Raw genomic sequence first — 15,320 nt, 5'->3', positions numbered from 1 at the left:
GTTCGGTTTACCTTTGTTGATTAGTTTTTTCTTTTTCTTTTCTTTATCGGTAAATAAATTTATATATAAAAATGTTTGGGTACATAATTTTGTTGTACCAAACCCACTTACAAGATGCAAACCCACATATATGATGTACCCATATAAAAATGTCTCTAAAAGGACCCAAATGGAAAACTCACATAAATTAAAGTCCACAAAAGTCCCTAAAGCCAAACCCAAATGGCTTACCAACCGATGATTTTCTAGGGATCATGGTTTTTTTTTTGGGGAGGCCATGATCTTATTAGGCCAATCTCTCTATACTTATAAGGGGTGTCCTAAAGTTAGGTAAATACACATTTATCCTTTATTTTAATTTAAATTAAAACTAACCTAATAACTATATAAATCTAATCATATACATCTCATCTAAATGAATCTATTATCAAAAACAAAATCAAAATCAAAAACAAAAATAGGAGGGGAATCGAAATTTTTTAGTTTTGAAAATAAATAAATTATTCTCTTCTTCTTCTCTCTTTCCTTGACGTTCCGCGTTCGATTGAAAATTATTCTTTTCTCATGTTCTTCTCTTCTTTCCCATTACTTTTAATTGAATAGATATCATCAAAATAGTGTTCATATGGAAGTTACAGTGCTTTGTTCGGTTAGGACACGATTTCAAAAAAATCCTAGTTTCTTAATCGAACTTCCTGAAAGGAAGAACACGAAGAACAGTGCGGTTCAATAGGATTTAAAATTAGGTTACCGAACTGCGAGTTAGGTTAGTTCGCAAAAATTTCTAAAACTATCTAGTAACCGAACTCTACCCAAATTGCAAAAAGAAAATAAAAAAATCCAATATAAGCGAACTGTGCTATTTTTCCCACTATGTTGAGTTCTCATTCAACCGAACTTTTCCCATTCTGTTCGATTGGTTCGCAAAAAATTCTAAAACTAGTTAGTAACCGAGCTTTACCCATGATACAAAAAAAAAAAACACCAATGTAATCGAACTGTGTTATTTTTTCCACTATGTTGAGTTATGATTTAACCGAACTTGTCCCACTATGTTCGATTTGTTCGCAAAAAATTTTGAGAAACCGAACTCTTCAGTAATTGCATACATGTGGAGTTCGGTTAGATATGTTGTTACATTAAAGTTTGCGAACCAACCGAACATGACTCTGTAAATCGTATAAACAAAGTTTGGTAACATGTATGTTAGCCGAACGACTAAAAATCTCCATTACAGAGCGAGTTCGGTAACCTACGTGTTTGGAAAAAGTAACCGAACTACACTTTCAGATGAGTTCGGCAACCTGTTCTTCACATAAGGTAACCGGACAAGCCCAAATCTACTCTAAAAATTTACATTTTTTTGAAAATTTGGAGCAATTCAACCAACATTATCTAAGTTTGAAGTATACCTGCGTACCCAAATACTCTTCCTCCGATTGTGGTTGGTAAAATTCATAGTTTTTCATATTTTCCTTCTTCATCTTCTTTAACTTTACTCTCTCAATAATTCTACTTCTTTTAAAAAAACCCATCTGATTTTTAGTGTCACTAATTATCTTTAACTTAATCATTACACTAACTATTATTAACATTAACTAATCATTACCCAAAATTAATTAGGAGGGTAATTTAGGTATTAATATAAATATCTAGATAAGGGGTGACCTAGATTTATTTCTAATGTTTTACCCAAAATAAAACAATGGTCCCTACAACAAAACCATGGTCCCCAAAAAATCGTTCTTACCAACTTCCTCAATGACTTTGTCTTCAGAGTCATTTCCAATGTTAACATCATTATGAATGGAATCTGAGTTTATGGTTTTGGATTGACGTGCAGAATCGCGTCGCCATAACTACCTAATTTAATTTTGAAATAAATTGAACAAGTAGAGTGCACGTGCAATGCACGTCGTCTTATATTACGTTTTCATTTTGTGTACTCGAATAACGCTAAGAAAATTGTCTTCATCACAGCTTTCTTAAAGCCGAGGTTAAAAACTTAAAATTTAGATTTAGGGTATTCAGGAATGGATAAAGAGAAATTGAGTTGAGGAAGGAGAAGATCGGGTCGTGGAGAGGAAAAAAATAATTGTTCGGAAAGCATAAATCTAATGGTTAATAAAAACACGGAAGTTCTAAAATCTGATGGCTGCTAACAATAGTTCACATGGAAGACGGAAATTTGTTAGGGAGATCTGACGCCTGAATTTTAAAGTTGGGAGATCCAACGGTTATCTTCACTTGTGTTCTGTAATTCGTTAATTGCATTAAAGGCGGGGGAGATATAGATGTTTAGAAACCAAATAAGATAAATCACTTGCAATTGAAAAAGAGGTCTAAGTTAAATATCTACCATAAAACTTGAATTATGCTTAAAAGGAATGTAATTTTGAATTGAACACGACAACATGACCTTAGTAAAATTACGAGCACCACCCAACAAGATGAAAAGTGAGAAAAAATTGAAAAATGCATTTCTGCTCGAGTCCACAATAGTATGTCGTATAGGTTCGTAGTGATGTTGGAAGAGTATTTTCTTCAGATAAAAAAAAAAAAGTATTTTCATTTCAAAATCGCATATTTACTTGGATTTTTCTGTGGGGATTGGATATTACTTGCATTCTTCTTGGTACTAGTACTATCCAGAAAGGAGAAGTAAAAAATGTACACCATTAAAAATTGCAATGTTTTTTGTTAGCTAAGTACTGCTAGTGCTAGCATCAGTGTTCAAACTAATGTATATCAATGTCGGGTTCGGAATTAGATTTCCAAGGGTAATCTCAACTAGAGCATTTTCCATGAGACATTATTCCACGTTGTTTCATCTGTATTTAGTATGATTCACTAAACGAAACTTTTTGATGCGCATTGGGAGTTTTAGCAACATGCTATGCAACTATGTTGTTATCTCTTGCCATCAATGTCTTTGTGTTTCCTAATTCATTTTTATTTTGATCAGCAAAGATAATTCTTATAGACAAGGTAGTGTTTCATACTATATTTCATTTTAAATTTTTAAATGTAAGAAAAGAATTCCATATAAATGTTATTTTCACAAGAAGCTTTGTAAAAAAAAAACCTATCACATGACTTTTCTTCTACTGGTCGGCAGATGGACCAGAGTGTTACCCGAACTAAAACCGGGTTAGCCTTATCCTATGTCTGTCCCTACATCACATTATGGTGAATCTGCTCATTACGAAGCCGCAAAACAAAACACTTGTTAGTTACACGGGGGTCAATATACTTTTTACGCACGCAACAACAAAATTTTCATACTAATCTTACACTCAGTTTTTTTTTCACTTTAAAATAAATGTGACGCTTGAAAATAAACAATTTACATGTGCATCCTATCAATGCTTATATGACAGGATGGTTTTCTGTGTCACGGGATGGCCAGGATACATTGAGTTTTCCAACGGAAAATATTTTGATTTCGCACCGTGAGTTCAAAAATGAATTTGCAGCATAATAATCGTTGGATGATGGAGATGTGACATCACCAAACCAAGGACTTAACCCAAGTTATATATCTGGATTTCTAAATATATGTCTGAATGTTTCGGAAAATTTCAATAACAGAATTCCATACTCAATCCTAATTTTTGTCGAAAGAGGGATCTTCTGCATCCTAAGATATAATTTTATCACAAGTGATTACGGACTGATAAAAAAAAATTGTTTGTGACCTTACCTGAAAGCATAGCCAATAAAATCGTATTGTTTTTATCCCATGTATTTACAGAGACGTTTCGAATATACACATAAAAGATTGAAAGATTAACAAATGATAACTGCACTATCAACCAGTCGATAATGAGCAAAAAAAAAAAGCATCCTTAACACTTTAATACTCAGTGCTAATCGGTGATAGGTCTCAAGAAGAGATGAAACACAACAGCCTATGAAAAACTTTAATTACTGGAAACCTTTAATGGTGATACTACTAATTATTATTTAGTTTATGTCGAGTAGACCAACGAAATAGTGGCTCATCAAATTACATAGATTATAGTTGATATTAAACTGAAAGACTACAAATATCCATTCCAAGCAAACTATGATAACAACGTTGCTGGGACAAAAGGGCTAGAAAGCACTGCACGAAGAGAACATCAGGCATACAATAAGAGAACAAATGAAAACAAACAAGAACAGTTATTTCTTCTGTAAGAACCCGCGAAGTGAATTACAAACGAAGAAATACATAAAATTCAAGATTGGGTGCTCGGTGTTTTATTGGCATGTAAGCATATAGGGAGCTTATATACATAAATTATTTGCATTTGTCTGTAAGCAAGAAAAGAGGGAGATTCCGCACCTCCATAGACATGATATGGGTTGCTTGACCTTCCATCATAGTTGGTTTCTAGGTAAATATACCATACATGTAAAGCTTATTAAAGGAGAAGTAGTTCGATGAATATTGTTTTTGCTTGTTAGAAGTTGTGAATGGCGAATTTCGATGGCATGGAAAAATTTCCAATTTGACTACTGTCCTTCAATTATGTTTTTAGATTTTTCTGAAATATTCAGTAAAGAGACGACGTATATTAGAAATCCAGATATATAACTTGGGTTAAGTCCTTGGTTTAGTGATGTCACATCTCCATCATCCAACGATTATTATGCTGCGAATTCATTTTTGAAAATATTTTCCTTTTCCAACTACTGGCTGGGATCTTCCCCACCTCCTCGAATAACGTACTGGATTTTGTTGATCCAATGGCTGGCCGTCCCTCGCGCCCACGCTATGGGTATTGTAACGCACCCAACAATTAGGTTTTCATATTTTATGTAACGCACGACTCTTTCAATGGGTTTTCATTCATGTACCGATTAATATCTCATCATGTTCTTTTCCTCTTGACTTCCATATTCCATAACGTATCATTCATAAACCCTTGATGCCTTTCTCTTCTCTCAACAATAGCGAACGGTATTCCCGATCGATATGTAATTTTGCCTGCTAATCAGAAAAAAAAACGCTCATCCTTGCATAAAATGATTCGCAGGGTACTTTTTAAATTTGTGTATTTTTTATTTCATACTCATATTCTGATGTTAAGGGTTTATGTTTGCAGGGTGATGAGATTCATTGATCCTGATATCCAGAGTCTTATCCTTAAATCTTTCACTTTCCAGTTTTCCCCATCTTACCTTGAACAATTGTTTCTGGAGATGTTTGTCAGCTCTAAAATTGGACAATTCATTTTTCTTTCTAGGCATCAAGATTTTGAAGAGGTTGCCAAGTGGTAAGCTTTCCATTCATAACCTAATTGAGTATCAATCGTCACAAAAACCGTAGAAGATGGATATTATAGGCTTTTCAGTTTTCAATGTATAGTTGGGAGTCATGATATCTGATCATTTTGTAGTTTGTTTTTTGTTATTTCATAAACTCTAATTGGCTAATTTTAGATTTTTATTTGTCCTGTTTTTCACTGTTAGGTCATTGATGTGTTTTCCATGCAAGGGAAAATGTCTTCAAGATAATGCACTTTTCTTTATGCTACTTCGCGTTTCATTTTTTTTTTCAATCCAAATTCTGTAAAGAGATGTCAGCAAATCCTGATTGAAGATGTATCTTTACAAGAGTTTCAGATAACAAAAGAGGATGTGTTTTGAAAATTTAGCTGATGACTATAATTACGTGGGGTCATTTTGATGAAAACCAAAAGAAAGCTCATATTGCTAGGTACTACATTATGAAGAAAAAAGGTTTGGTGATCTGTCGCCTGTACTTTTATTTTACTTTATTTGGTCATTGTGTAGCTGGATATAAACTATGTCTGAATTCCGATTAGGTTGGTTTTGTTTCTTCAAAGGGATATGTCAAGACGACGAGCAATGTTGAGAAACATCAAATTGAAGTTCCTTAATTTCGAGGTCAACACAAAAATTGAAAGAAAAAAAGGTTTGGTGATCTGTCACCGGTACTTTTATTTTACTTTATTTGGTCATTGTGTATAGCTGTGTTGCTGGATACAAACTATGTCTGAATTCGATTACGTTGGTTTTGTTTCTTCAAAGGGATATGTCAAGATGATGGGCATCGTTCGCCAATGTGCGCAAGTATACTCAATTTAGTTTATTTGTGATGAGTCAGCATTGTCTAAAAAAAATTCTTTTATAGTTTGTAATGTCGTATTGTTTAGAGAGTATTTTGTTCACCTGCTTTTATTTTCTTACACTGTGTAAATATGTCCAGCTGAACTTTACAGAGAGAAATCAGAAGAATCAACTTGGTTTTGTAGTTATGGCCATCAACCACAACCTGATAGAACATATGTATTGAGACATAACTTATAAAGCTGTAACATGGAACACAATATAGCGAGGCAGTTTGATGGTAGTTTTTGTTCATTATTTATGCAGGCTCTTTTTGATATATTTTATTAATATGTTGACATCTTCGGGTTAATCTTAATTTGACAGACAAATTCATGCCAGAAACTGCAGGCTATGTTTATGCCCAATAGAGACCATTTGTGCAATAGAAGATGGTTGTCGTTAGTGAACGGTGCTGATCATAACTATATTTTCACCTGCTTTTCAGGTTCATATATGAAAACCCATTTCAATAAATTTACACAATTTCCTTTCTTTCTTTTTTGTCTAGCTTTTTTGCCTTTACTTTTTACTCTGTAATTAATGTCAGCTTTGTATTTTTGTTTCTCTTTCGTTGTCGAGACATCAAAATAAATTAGGCTACTATTTGTAAGATTATATACGTCTTCCCTTCCTTATCTTCGCAATCTACCTAAAGGTATCTTAGGATGCTCTCACAATTTTTTACTTGCTAAATTTTTTTCATTTGATGGAACTAAGCTGTTAGGGCTACATATACCTCAGTCTGTCTGGAAGTTGAAACTGACTTCAAACTAATTGTGTGTTTCATCATAAGACGTAATGTGGAATTGTAGTTTTATGAATTCCATTTCGGATTGTAAGTTCTGTTAAGAGTGATCGAATTTATGCAGATATGATATTTAGTCATGATATGCAGGGAAGCATGACTGTGTTACATAAATAACGAATTTGTAGTGTGAATTTTATGCATGGAAGCATGATTGTGTTCTAGGTGACGAATTGGGTGCAATAGTACAGGTAATCTTCTTTTGTATTATAGATGAATAATCGGTATATCAGACTTTACTGACTAAATATCAAAATTGAATCTACTACCAGTTTGTTGAAATCAGAAAACTTTGGAATTCAAAAGAAGGGATGGAAAATAGAGATCATTACAAGAGAACACCCCAATTGGTCCTTGATCTGCACTTAGAAATGTATTAACCATCAACAAGTAGGTTATTTATTGCTATGATACATCTAATTCCAGCGTCGAAATGAGAAATATAGACTGCTCAGAAATTAGGCCACTTGCAACTATAACCCCAGCATGAACGGACCATGGAACAAATACATGTACTCAACGACCAGGAAATGCAGTCAGTTTTCAAGCTTTTCTTTTCATTTTCCTTAAGAGTTGAACATGTGCATATATACTCCTCAAATTATAGGTCTTATTCATTGATTAGTTTATCAAAGATCGGGGGATTTAGATTCCCACTCTCATGGACAGTAGACATTATAATAATTAGGACTGTTTTGGGGATTAGTTTATCATAGATTGGGGGATTAGTTTATCATAGATTGGGGGATTTAGATTCATTAACATATTTAACTGTGAGTCACCACTTAACTCTCTTTTTAACAAAAGTGTAAATATTAAGAAGAAAAAAAACAAATAAAGTGGTTCCTCTGTAAAGAGAGGTTAAAATGTTCTCTTTGGAATAGGCAATGGGTAAATGATGATTGGGATTTATCCAATGTATAGAAGACTAAAGTTTTTTCATCAGGAAAGCATTTGTCTTATTTCTGGACAGATTCCATTATTTGCAGGTTTTAAACTTTGTTAGCCTTATTAGGCAAGCACTAATCAGTTTATTTTAATTTTATTTTTATGGTTGGTTCTCATTAGGTACTCAGTGAAGAAGATAAACTCTTACATGGATCAGACTGTTTGATTTTGATTCCAACATTGAGCGCCAGGAACTGAGCAATAGCATTCCAGGTGCAGTGGCTTGGTTCATCTACAATAAACGAAGCATCTTTACTGGTCGAAAAATAATTCCCACGTATGATCAAAAGTATGATGATACCTGAAAAATGTTCATGTATTTGAATTTTTAATTTCTTGATCGAGCTCTACGAAGGGAAAATATAAGGTGCATATTGATTACAATGAGTTTTATGGGATTCAGCAAGGCTGGGGAAGGAAAGAAAATTAATGATTTAGGCATTTCTATACAAATATTCATGTATTTGTTTGAAAATTATAGAGTTGCGTAACTTTAGTTGCAACAATGCAGCACCAATTAGGTTAACGACTATTTGTACTTTAGGCATGTCCCAAACGCATCCTAACAATCATTTGCAACATGGTCCATGCAAAGGTATTACCTAAGAAATGGACATTAAGATATTATTGCTTTACTAAAGAACAAAATTCAAGACATTATAAGATTCATTGATTCAATATATTACAAAATAAACATGTTGATAACTAGAACTGGAGCAGAGAGTCTCGCAAATAGGCAGTAACATTACGGAAGTGATTTACATCCCGCGGGTTGGATCGCGCAAAGTGAGTTTGTGAGTGAGAGGGGATGGATCCCACCCTTAATCCACCCCCTGTAAATCCGTCGGGTCACAAGGGGATCTCTTGCATTACGCATCGCGGGATCTAGCCCATGATCAGTGTATCACTTCCAGTAACATTACCTACATGCTTTTTATGTCAATCAAAATTGGTCATGTAATAAATATGGTTGGCATCGTAGTTTTCAATTGGCTCAAAAAAAATATACACGGGTATGGAGTACATCTAAATTCTGGGAGCGCTACATAATTTTTTTTGCTCGAAAACGAATTTCACATCAAATTAGTAAATTAGGGGTCGCACAGAAAATTCTACGTCACAGGCAAATTTTGGATCAAAGTGGGAGATGTGACGGATGTCAAGAGTCGGGACTGAAATTTCTTTATGGTAAAGAGATAGTGTATCTACCATTTATCTGCCATTTCTAAGAATTTGGATTATAAGTACACATCTGAAGTTTGCGCAAAGAATTATTGACGAGAAGACTGAAAAATGAAGTTGAAAGCTTTGATATATTTGGTAGATTGAAAAAATTGGATAAAATTCAAATAATGTTAAAAACTGGACAACATTGATACTAATATATTCATTAGATAAAAGCAGGGCTCTGAAACCTGCAGAAGCTACACATCCATAGAAGTTGAAAGACACTTCTTTACATGTTTTGAATCTCTTCTTCATCACAAAAATAAAAAGATGAGACTCAAAACCATACAAACTTGCAAGTCTAACACAAAATACTTATATCTCAAAAAAGATATTCCCATAACTAGTTACATATATTGCCGAGTACGTAATATATCCGAAAAACTTACATGTATACCAACCATGTATGTATATACCTAAAAAAAAGTCCCCAAAAGTCCCAAACCTCCAAATAAAACCAGAACTCCAAATCCATTAAAAGGCAGCACCATCTGCGGCAACTGGGAAAACATAGTGTTGTGGCCACATAACCTTGTCACCTATGGAAACATCTCTAAAAGTTCCATTACCTTCATAGAGACTCTCAGAAGGTAAACAGATTTCATCAATGAGGACCAAATGAAATTCATCATCTATTGGAGGCCTATTGGTAAATATATAGCCTACTGCAACAACTCTCTTTCTCATGTTCTTCAGAATTACCCGTTGAGATCCAACTGGTTGACAACCATCACCATTCATACCCTGCAGATGATAAGCACATCCAATATGGAAATAAGATTATACTAGTGTACAGAACAGAGATAGTTTATGAGAATAGAAACAACACCATGTATACAAAACATACTTTTGTCCAAACTATTATTAACAATCACACATCTATTATGGCTAATATAACCAATCAAAAGTAGATGAATACAAATATGTAAGTATATAAGTCGTATCCATGACCAATATCATCTCGCTGTATAACATACTTCAACTAATTTTTACACAACCATATCCAACAAGTTATTCATCTAATTGCTCCCTAGCATACAAATAAGAATTAAGCAAAATCACCGCTAGTTATTAATGCCACTTAGATTTACAAAACCCATATAAATCATATAATCTGGCAAAGAGTTCATTTAATTGTAAAGTACAAATCTTAGTGGCACAAACATAGGCACTTCATACCAAGTACCTAATGATCTTGTCATTTTGTAAATAAAATGACATTTGGTAGATGAAAGCACTTTGCACACCGAGCACTCGCATACCAAGATTTTAAGTAAAAATGAATGTTTCCTTTGCTAGACAAAGAGGTTAGAACAATGTTTATGAGTTGCAAATTAAAAAATAGTTATAGAATGTTATTACATGAGCATTAGAATTACTTGGGTTAGGATTGCAACTTAGACCGGCCATTAGTGTCTCAACAGTTTCTTCGAGATTACAGACCCGATCTTCTACAGCTCCAGTCTTCAGCACTTGCTGTATTAACTGCTCCCTTTGAACTGCAGAAGCAATTAGTTCAGTCTTGGATATCCCACCTACCATTCCTCGAACACAACCTATATCATCAACTCCAAACACCTACAAAGAAGTAAACAAAATCAGTTAGCTAGCTAGTAACTAACAAGTTTATTTTTTTTGGGAAACAAAAAAAATTCATGTGAACTCACCTTGGCGACGGCATCTATGTCCAAATGGGTTTCATCTCTATATTCCTCAGTTTCATTAAGCTCTCTTACTTGTGCCTACAAAGTATATCAGATTGTATGTAAGTGGAAAAAAATTGCAAAGAAAACCAACAAAGAATAATATATGATAGTGAATGAAAACCAAATAAGAAACTTGAACTTACAACATATTCTCTGCATTTAACTTCATAACAGTTGGGATCCATTAATTCAAATGCTTCTTGATGTATTTCTTTGTAAACATGTTTAGCCAAGTATACAACAGATCTGCTTACACTACCAGTTGGAGATTGTTGTTCCATAACATGTCGACGGCGTGCAATACCATCCCTTCCATTAGTATGTAAAGCTTTCAGAAGCTTCCTTGATTCCTTCCCTATCTCCCTTAGTATCTGATCAGCTTCCGAATCATGCAAGTTCACAAATTTATCCCAATCCTCTCACTTCACACCATTTGGTCTGTTATTCTTTCTCTCAGCAACGGTATTAAATTGATCACACCATTTCCTTAGGGTAGTCTTTTTTTTCTTCCATGATTTATTTGCCATCCTTAGAGCCTTGGATTTGATGATTTCAGGTACCCTGTATTCATTATTGATGGATCTCCAGGTTTCTTCCTTAAGAACCCAAGGAACATCTCTCTAATCTTCATAATGTGGTGGGACAATACTCCTGGATATTGTTCCAACCCTGGTAGAATATTTCTTAGAACCATCTTATCTTGGTTGTCCCATAGAATTGAACTTGATCTCCAATAGGTGACCATTTGCAGAAAACAGAAACAAATTAGAACTTGATAACATATTATAATAATGACATAAAAAAAGTTGAAATACAATATTGTGTTACCATTAATCTCGCTTTCCTCCGTATTTTCAACTTCATTATTTGGTTGATGCAAAGCCTCATGCCATCCATCTCCTTCAGCCTGATTCTCATTACCATGGTTCGGAGAATGATCACCATCTGACGAAGACACACGATGATGACTCCCTTCACTTGGACTTGCAGCAATGTGACCACTATCAGTTGATGGGGACCCTTGTGAATTGAGCAAATCCTCCGGCCAATGAGATGCACTTGGAGTAGTACTTGCAGACCTGGTACTTGCAGGCCGAGATCGACTGCTACTAGTAAGAGGATGTCTCGCCATAGTTATCTACTACAAAATCATTTTGAACAACAATCAGAAATCAGAAATCATTCAATAGAAGGAACTAATTAAAAAAGATTATTATGCTCAAAATTGAATAACATATTAATCCATCAACTAAAACAGCAAAAACTAATTAACAATGCAAATTTCCAAAAGGAAGAACAAAGTAAAACTATACTAACAACAACAACAATACTAAAACATAATTCTGTTCAACAAGATAAAAACTAAAACATGACCCACAAACAGAATCAACAATATCACTTAACTGACTCTAATACATGATCCATAGACTAGATTCAAACTCATAAACCAGAAAATTATCACCCAAGTCAAATAAAATTAGATATACCTCTTGAAATTTCTGAACTTCAACTTAAGCTGTCAGATCCACCTGAAATCAACCAATAAAACAGTTGTGGTTAATCCCCATGAACAAAATCGACCAATAAAAGAAAAAGAGAGAAAAAAATTGAATCCAAAACCCTAACTTGCCTTAGGAAGATATGAACTACAATTAAGCTCTTGAGATTAACCTGAAATCAACCAAAAGAACAATTATTGTTAAACCCCATGAACAAAATCGACCAATAAAAAAAATTGAATCCAAAACCCTAACTTGCCTGAGGAAGATATGAACTACAATTAAGCTCTTGAGATTAACCTGAAATCAACCAAAAGAACAATTATTGTTAAACCCCATGCACAAAATCGACCAATGAAAAAAATTGAATCCAAAAACCTAACTTGCCTGAGGAAGATATGAACTACAACTAAGCTCGTGATATTTACATGAAATCCAACAATAGAACAATTATTGTTAAAATAAAATGAGAAGAACAAGAAAAACTTCAATCAAATACCTTAACTGTATACCTGTACCTGGTGATTTTGAAAATTAAACCTAACTGTTGCTCGATTAAGTTATCTAAAAGTTTAATCTTAGTGAGGGTTTGTGATTTAAGGGATTAATTAGTCATCAATGGATGAGTTCTGAGAGAGGAGAAGAAATTTTGGGTGGTTTTCTTTTTTCTCTGTGAATGAATAATGGAGAGAGCTGTGAATGAAACTAATGGAGGGAGAGAATTGGAAATATATATCACCGATAATAACGAGGTGAGGAATGGTGGGAAACGAGTTAGATTTCCCGCGTGAGAAAAGTAGCACTGAATCAACTAGGTAGAGCGGTCGTGGTGTCAGCCATGAATCGGGGACAGAGGTAATTAAAAAGTTTATGGAACAACCGTTATTAGCACACTGGGATGTGCGCCGGAAATTTATCACAACTACGTCTTGACCGGTTCACGGCCCGTGACCATCAATGAGGGTCGAGTCTGTGGGTCATTTTAACCCCCACTTCCACTAGTGGCCACTGTGCAGGTTTTGGGATAGAACGGGAATATAATTTCACGTTTTGGGTCACAAATATTTTTTCTCTTTGATTTAGGGTCAGAGTGAATCAAAATTTGTCCACTTTTTCTTAACTAGACAAATTATGAGTCACATCACATGACAAATTTAACGCCATGAAGTCAATTTTGAATCACTAAATTTTTTTCGAAATGCATATCGATTTTGGGTCACAGTGAATTAAAGGTCACAATGATAATATTTTAAGTACACTGTAGAGTTTAAAGGATAATACACAGATTTTGTCAGTTTCATTTTATAAGGTCCAATGTGAATTCCGTGTTTGAATTGCACATTTCAAGTCAAAATGGAGATTTTTGTTGTGGCAAATCCATGACAGCGAACTAAATTCTGGATCACAATGAAAAAATTGATCTATGAAATTTTCCATGTTTATTCTCATCGTGTAACATTGAAATAACCTCTTGGAAAGCTTCACGTAGTTACGTTGCATCGTATATTAAGATATGTCGATTAAAATCAAACTCCATTATGATTATGTTCGATCTTATCTAGCATTTCACTTACATACATTTGATTCGGAAAGTTAAAATGTAATATTGTCACGAAAATGACAAGAACAATAAGGATGTCATGATCCAGAATATAAAACATAATACTGGAACAATGCCCATGACTATGGAATCTCAATATTAAACCATGAAATTAGCATTAAAAATGCACTCAATCGGACCAAAACTTGCTTCTCAGATCTAATTGAACAACTGAACATAAAATGTTAAACAAACTAGACAAGGAACAAACGAGAAATCGAGGAGAAAATATTGAAAAGGAAGCAATACGGATATGATAAGAGGAAGAAAATGAGACTGGAGAGGAAAACAACCGTGTGAAATGGGAAAATGGACAAAGTTTAGCTCTTTAACGTTCCATTTAGCTCCTTCTCGATTTACATATAAGATAATATTGGGCGGAATTTCTAACACCCCAGAATACAAGATAATATCAGGCGGACTTTTTAACGTAAATAAAAAGGCGATTTAAATTCTAGGCATTTCATTTCGTATAAAATTTGATTTTCCAATTTAATTGATCTAAAAAAATTAAGATGTTTGAGGAAGTTGAGTTTCATCTTATTCGACCGAGTAAAATATGTCTCGTCAATATTTTTGGGGTGACACGCAGAACCGTATAGTTATAATTATTTACTTCAATTTTGTGAGGTTAATTCAATTATTCATGTAAATGTTGGACGAAACTAAATAAATCACTTAGAGGTGAACAAAAAGTCTAAATTGATTATTGACCATGTAACTTTGAATTGAGTAGGAACAACGTTAACTTCTTGAGTTTTCGATCAATGTTTCATCCAAAGAGAGGCGTAGTTACAAAAGAAATATGAGTAACACCCAAGAAGATGAGAATAGAGGGAAAAAAGCGAACAATGAAGCTGCTAGAATCCACAATAGCATATATAAGTTTCTAGTTGTGTGGTAACTAACGAAAAGTAATCTTCCAACTGATTGTATCAAAACAAAGAGTAATCAAACATAAAAGTGGAGGAGTAGTTTATTTCCTGAGAAAAAAAGTAATCCCTCTGTTTAAGAAAAGGAAAAAAATGCTATCATCTTTTCAGTTTAGCCTAAAAATATGTCAAATTGAAAAATTGATGATATCTCTTATTAAAATAAAAGGTAGTACTTCCATCTCAAAATTGAGCATCTACTTTGAATTTTTTGTGCGCCGAACTTGCAGTTTTCTTGGAACCATCTAGAAATAGGAAAAGTAAAAGGCGTCCACTATTTTCTAAATTATATAATTTTTATGCTCTTTCAGTTCCGTAAGAAGTGACCCTTGTATATTTTTATTTTTGTCTATTTTTTGCCCAAATGAAAAATGTGAAATGGCCGTTTTTTTAGGGGAATGTTATATTAGTGATTGGTTTAGGGGAAAATGTGAAATGACTTTGTCTATAACCTTTAAAATTAGCTACAACACACACCTA

The sequence above is a fragment of the Papaver somniferum genome, chromosome 2 (assembly GCF_003573695.1).
Source record: "Papaver somniferum cultivar HN1 chromosome 2, ASM357369v1, whole genome shotgun sequence".
NCBI lineage: Eukaryota > Viridiplantae > Streptophyta > Magnoliopsida > Ranunculales > Papaveraceae > Papaver > Papaver somniferum.
This window is presented reverse-complemented; position numbering follows the sequence as displayed.